Source organism: Protomyctophum bolini (genome assembly GCF_963924005.1).
Source record: "Protomyctophum bolini genome assembly, chromosome: 1".
NCBI classification, from domain to species: Eukaryota; Metazoa; Chordata; class Actinopteri; order Myctophiformes; family Myctophidae; genus Protomyctophum; species Protomyctophum bolini.
This window is the reverse complement of record NC_137862.1, coordinates 55,452,938-55,459,929: the sequence shown is the minus strand read 5'-3', so window position 1 is coordinate 55,459,929 and position 6,992 is coordinate 55,452,938.

Here is a 6,992-nt window from a genome sequence, read left to right as displayed (position 1 = left end):
GCTGGACTTTGAGCCGCCGGACGGCGTCCGAGCAGGCGGGGGTCCAAACCCATTCCGCGTCCTTTTTTAACCGCTCACGCAGGCTGAATACTGAGGCAGAAAACGCAAATAGTAGGCCGTCATTCCCAGGAACGAGGCTACTTGAGCTGGACAGGCAGGCTCAGGGAGGCGTAGCACAGCCTCCACATTAGACTGAAGTAGACGGAGGCCCTTGGCATTCAGGCGGAACCCCACAAATTCTATCTCAGGTACGGCGAAGACACATTTGTCGCCGTTCAGAGTGAGGTGATGGCTGGTGAGGACACGGAGGACTTGGCGAAGGCGCTCATCGTGGACTGCAGGCGTCGGGCCATGGATGACGAAATCATCCAAGTAAATGACTACTCCAGGAATGCGTGCTAGAATGGTGGCCATGATCTTCTGAAAACAGCTGGGGGCGGAGCTGAGTCCGAAAGGCATCCTTGTGAACTGAAACACCCCCATGTGTGTGACGAACGCAGTGAGGTTACGGCTATTGGGGTGTAGCGGAACCTGCATATAGCCCTGCCGGAGATCCAGCTTCGTGAAAATGGTGTTCAGAAGGGGCTGGTGGTTGAAGGCAGTTAGGCAGCCCAGTCCCGTGAACAGTCCAGGCCATTGTTGAGGCCACAGAGAATCGACGTGGTGGATAGTAAGCCCGCTGTAATCCATGAGCACAAACCGTAGGTCAGTGAACAGGTCCAGGCCCATGAGATTGGCGCCGTGGCTTGCGACCTGGAATGTGAATGAGTCCACAGTCTTAGTGCCATAACGCACCGTGGGGCTGAAGGTGCCCACGATATCAATCCTGGAATTACCGTAACCTTTTAGGGGTACCTTGAATGGTGCAGCCAGCTTGTGGTGTGGGAAAAACTGTGTGACTGTGGCTGCATTCAAGAGGGAGGCGTTCGCCCCGGTGTCGAGCAATAACGGCAGGCACACGCCATCCAGCTCCACCGTACACACTTTAAATGGCCGGCGAGCAGTACTCACAGAGTGTATGGTGGTTGTAGGTGAAGGGTCAGCAGCTGAGAAAGTCTGCCGTGAGGTGGCGGCTGGAGTAGAACGGCAAACTTTAGAAAAGTGGTTTTGTTTCCCACAACGTTGACAACGCTGCCCCCTGGCGGGACAATTCTTGGCTCTTGAATCATGCGATGACGAGCCGCAGTTACCGCAGCGCTGACCTGAGGGACGCTGTCGTCCCGCATAGTTTATGTGGGAAGCATCCAGGAGAGGGTCAGGGCTAGAAGAACGTGATGAAGACTCGACCTGCTGTGCTGTAAGTCCAGGCAGTGGAGATGAGGCACTAGCCAATTGTGTGGCAAAACCTGCAGCTGTCTCGATTTGAAAAGCTATTTCCACAGCCCTATTGAGCGTCAGATCATCTGGGGACATTATCAATTTCTCACGAACCTTTGGGTTATTTGTGTGCTCCGCCAGCTGGTCCCGGATCTGTTCGTCTTGTAATGCACCAAACTTGCATAGGCTGGCCAAGCCCCTCAGATCAGCCACATATTGGTGAGCCGTCTCACCCACACGTTGTCGGCGCTGGCGAAATGGTCGGACAGGAGTCATTATATCTCGCGGTAGTCCCGAGGGTGGCGAGGATCCGTTGTCCCTCTGCGCCGAGACAGTGAACCAGAATGGCTTTTAGCCGCGCGTCGCTCACGTCTGTTAGTCCCAAAGCCGCGATGTAGTTTTCAAACGAATCATGCCAGCGAGTCCAAGGTATAGGAGGCTCGGCTGGGAACGGCAAGAAGGCGGGAGGCGGTGAGAGCGTCAGCTCCATCCTCGTCGTCAATGTTATATTGGAGAATAACGTACTACTATAACCATGAACTGAAAAGGTACAACTTTACTGTAAGCTTGGGTGTGGACCGGCAACCACATTACAAACCGGTGTTCTGTGTGAAGAGCAGCATCAGGCAACAGAAACATAACAACACAGCCTTACGGCAGCAGCCCTTTACGTTACTGTCGTAACCACATGACGTGAAGTGCCATACATAACACTCCCCACTTCTCAGGTGGCCACTCCTGATTACCACTGAAGTGTGAGGGAAAACAAGAGCAAAGCCCAAGGCCTCTTCAACTCACCAGTTGTGTCCCAAATGACAGTCCCTTAGTTGAGTGATGTCATGCATGCAGGCACGCAAGCAGGCAGGCAGGCAGGCACGCACGCACGCACGCACGCACAAGGTTGAAACATTTCAATAACACCAATTAAATATCACATGGTTCAATGCCTTGGCAAGTTAGCTGATCTTATCGTTTATTGTTTATTTGACAAGACTGTCAATAGCGTAAGTTTAATGCCTTTTATCCTGATGTCCAGTTTCCCTGTCTACAATGATGTGACATGAAGAGTGTTTGTGTGGGTAGAGTGTGTTTGTGCAGTAACTAGGCTAGGTTTTGTGACCTGCATTGTGTGTGTGTGTGTGTGTGTGTGTGTGTGTGTGTGTGTGTGTGTGTGTGCGTGCGTGCGTGCGTGTGTGCATAACATAAAATACACAGATGCATTGAAATATAAAATTCATTCACATAAACACAGCAACAGTGATCATCAACAGTGGGGAAAAGGTGAACTACCGGTATTTAAACATTTTCTTATTAAAAATGTCCACAGCAGTCTGCACAAACGAAGTTTTGTAACATTTCTTTTTAGCAAATGTTGCCCTAAGCCCGATGGCAACAAGTCAAATTCAGAGCGAAGAGGTTGGGTAGAATCATTGTAAATCTGAATAGCTTTTTTGGTCATGGTATGGAGCAGTTGTATATGTCCTGAAGTTGCAATGGTTTGTCTCCAATGATCTTACTTGCCTGGTTGACTACCTGGGTGGGTTTGTTTTTATCTCTAACTGAGAGATTCCCAAACCAGGACACGATGTTAAAAGTGAGAACACTCTCAGTAAGTGATCTATAGACCTATAGGTCAGGGTGTGTTTACTAGCATTAAAACTTCCCAGTTTCCTGAGAGGATTAAGGCGCTGCGTTGCCTTTTTGTAGATGTTATCTGCAGTCTGAAAGGTGAGTTGGCAACCAAGGTCATGTCATCAGCGTACTTTATGACGGAGAAGTCTTTGTTGTGGAAAATAACAGAGGGGATAAAACGCACTCCTATGGAATGCCAGTATTTAGGACAAGCAGTCAGACAGAGTGTTATTAATACACACTCGTTGGGGTCTCTCTCTCTCTCTCCTTAATCCACAGAATGACATTACTACTGACGTTCAGGTCACACAGGGGTCAGTGACGTGACATGCCAAAAAAAGTGTTTTTTAAAAACCTTTAAATAACAGGAATAAAAATGATTTAATTTTGCTCCACTCACTCTCATCTTTATGGAAACATATTTAGTTTTTAGATATTTTATTGGAATCAGAATTTATTCAGCATTTTTTTGTACTTGTGCCTAAAATCGTCATATGGTGTGACATGACAATAATTGTTTATAAAATGAAAATGGAGTACACCTTTCTTAAGTTGCTCACTTTATCAAAAGTCCTTTATCATAACTAACATGTGATCCACTATAGTTTTGTGAAAATGTATTAAAACTGTATATTCTTTTAATAATCAACACTCAATGTGAGGCCCATGTTGTCGGTCTTTCAATATATTTTGTATTTATTATGACAAAACTTTCTCTAAAATTACACAAATATTTGTGACTCTTCCTGATAATATTTGCTATATGTAATCCATAAACGTTAATGGTTTCATCATTAATAAAGGTATGATTTTTTCACTATTTGGAACGTCACACGAAATGATTTAGTGTCACACCGTATGATCATATCATACCATGTGAGAGGACGCTGGCGCTTGTTGGACGCCGCTTCTCCATCTGAGTTTTTAGATTCGTTTTAGATCTAGTTTTCTACGTTATTTAGCAACTCTTTTTTGCTCTGTTTTAATCGTTCTCTTGTCTGCTATTTTTAAAACTTTTCAACTTGACTCATCCCCTTCTGGCTTCAGTCGGATTGTTTACTCACCTGCTGGCTTCAACGATTTGCTTTACGAACGTAGCTGCCTCACTGGGACTCTTTTGGGGCTCTCTCCTGGAACTACTCCTGGAAATTACCCGGACTTCTTCTATCGGTCCCGGTGCGGTTCTAGCCCTTGTTGGCTGGGACCAGTTTTCCCCGAGTCGACTGCATCGCTGGCGGCTTTAGGGCTGGCCGGCGTCAGTAACCAGTGCAGCTACAGTGTCAGTGGGCCAAGCATTCCGGATCATCCTCCTGGCTCCCCTGAGGCCTGAGCTCAATCCACCACAGCTACTGTCTGTGAGGTACTGCCCGGACTCTCCTTCAACGGTCCCGGCGCGATTAGTCTTTGGTTGACTGGATCGCAACGATTCCTCCAGTTAGCTCCGTGAGCTAACTTACCCTGTAGCTGCTCAGTGCTCAGGAAGCGGCTAGCCTTAGCCTAGCAACACACTGTCTGTCACACTCCGCTGTTTTATTTTATTTTTTGCCATGCTGTTGATCCTCCTGCTGTTTCTGTCGCCTCTCCACCACTGCCTTTGGTCAACAACTGTGCGATCATCGGCTAGCGACCGCAGGCTAAAATCCACCCCAGCTGGCATGTCACGAAAATATTCCGCATCACAACTTCTCCAACTCAACAACAACAACAACACAACTCCGCCTTGCATCACAGCGATTAAAAAGCTTAGATTAGACGGCCACGATACATCCACCGAAGTACCTGCAGAAAGTTCAATTACTCCCGATCTGACCACCACTCCATCGCTTCACTCTGGACACCCCAACGCACTGCCCCTGTGGACGTACTACGTCATCACCATCACAATAACAAACCACACGTGCGCTCTGCCTGTCTACAGCCACTGACCAAAGCGCCCCAACCCCCCCAATCTCAATCACGCCTCAAATTCTCTCTGTTTAACACCCGGTCATTTAACTTAAAATAACTCATTCTCTGTGAACATATAAAGGGAAATAACATTGACTTTATCTGTTTAACTGAAACTTGGCAAAAGCCCCTGGATTATTTCTCACTCAATAAAAACCACACCCCCTGGATACGCATACATGGACAAACCACGCCCTGAGGGATGGCGTGGTGGTGGAATAGCCTTAATACACAAACAACAAATCAAAATCAGTCCAATTAATATTCCTGTTCCCTCCTCATTTGAGCATCTCACCTTCAAACTGTCTGGTCCCAAACCCCTGGTCACAGCAGTCATATACCGCCCGCCCAAACCCAACCCTGCATTCCCCTCCCAATTCTCTGAATACCTCACACAGCTTACTGCCATCTCTCCATCCATTCTGCTGACTGGACATTTTCACGTGGACTCACCTGAATGCCAACGTGCCATTGAATTCCTGGACATTTTAAAAATGTTCAATTTCACCCAACATGTACATTTTCCCACCCACAAAAATGGACACACTTTGGATCTGATCTGCACCACTGGAATAACCACCAATAACCTCATCAGCACAGACCTTGGCTCCACCATCTCTGACCATCTGGCTCTTACTATGGACATTGATACCCCCACCCCCCTCATTAAGCAAAAACGCTCCATATCATTCCGGAACCTCAAATCAATTGATCCCTCCTCTCTCTCCTCCTTACTGTCTGACACCATATCAGACTCCACCTCCAACACCCCCCCAACTGAACTTGTCAACAACTACAACAATGCACTCTCCTCCTGCCTCAATGAACTTTCCCCCACAAAAACCAAACCTATTTCCTACACCCACTCTGCCCCCTGGTATAATGATCATCTCCACCAACTCAAAAAACAGGGCCGCCAACTGGAACGGCTCGTGAAGAAAACAGGTCTCACTGTTCACTCCCAGGCTTACATACTGCATCAGGAACAATACAAAAACGCCCTAAATAGTGCACGTACCTCCCACTATACTCATCCGTCATTCAATCGGCAGCAATAATCCAAAGTCACTATTCTCCACCATCAACAAACTCCTCAAGCCTATGGACACCACCACCACCTCATTCACTGCCACTAAATGTGAAACATTCCTGTCATATTTTCAGTCAAAGGTTGACGCCATACACACAGACCTGGCCGCCTCTCCCACCTCCACACCTGATTTTGAACCTGCCTCCCCTCTTTTCCCCAGCCACTCACTCACTTCCTTTACTGAAATAACTGCAGCCAACCTCTCCTCCATAACCTCCGGCATGAAAACCTCCACCTGCATTCTCGATCCTATCCCCTCCACCTTAGTTATTGCCTGTCTCCCTGTTCTCTCGCCACTCATCACCACCATAATAAACACCTCCCTGTCCACTGGTCACGTTCCCCCTGCTCTCAAACTTGCTGCCATCACCCCAATACTAAAAAAGCCTGGACTTGACCCCGACTCCCCCAGCAACTACCGGCCCATTTCTAACCTCCCCTTCCTCTCCAAAATCCTGGAACGCACTGTTGCAGCTCAGCTCAAATCACACATGGACTCCAATAACCTTTACGAATCATTTCAATCCGGTTTCCGTTCACTTCACAGTACTGAAACTGCACTCACAAAAGTCACCAACGACATCCTCCTGTCTGCCGACTCTGGTCACCTCTCCATCCTCATCCTCCTCGACCTCAGCGCTGCCTTTGACACCATCAGCCACTCCATCCTCATCACCCGTCTCCAGTTTTCCCTCGGTTTAACCGGCACTGCCCTTTCCTGGTTGGCATCCTACCTCTCCGATCGATAACAATTCATCTCCATCAATAACTGCAACTCTTCCACTGCCCCAGTTACCCACGGTGTCCCCCAGGGCTCAGTACTTGGTCCCCTCCTCTTCATCATATACATCCTCCCTCTAGGTCAGATCCTCCGTCACCATGGACTTCAGTTCCACTCCTACGCCGATGACACACAGCTGTACCTTTCCACCAAAGCCATCACCCCAACCACCCACTCCACTCTCACTGCCTGCCTCACAGATATTAAAACGTGGATGCAAAATAA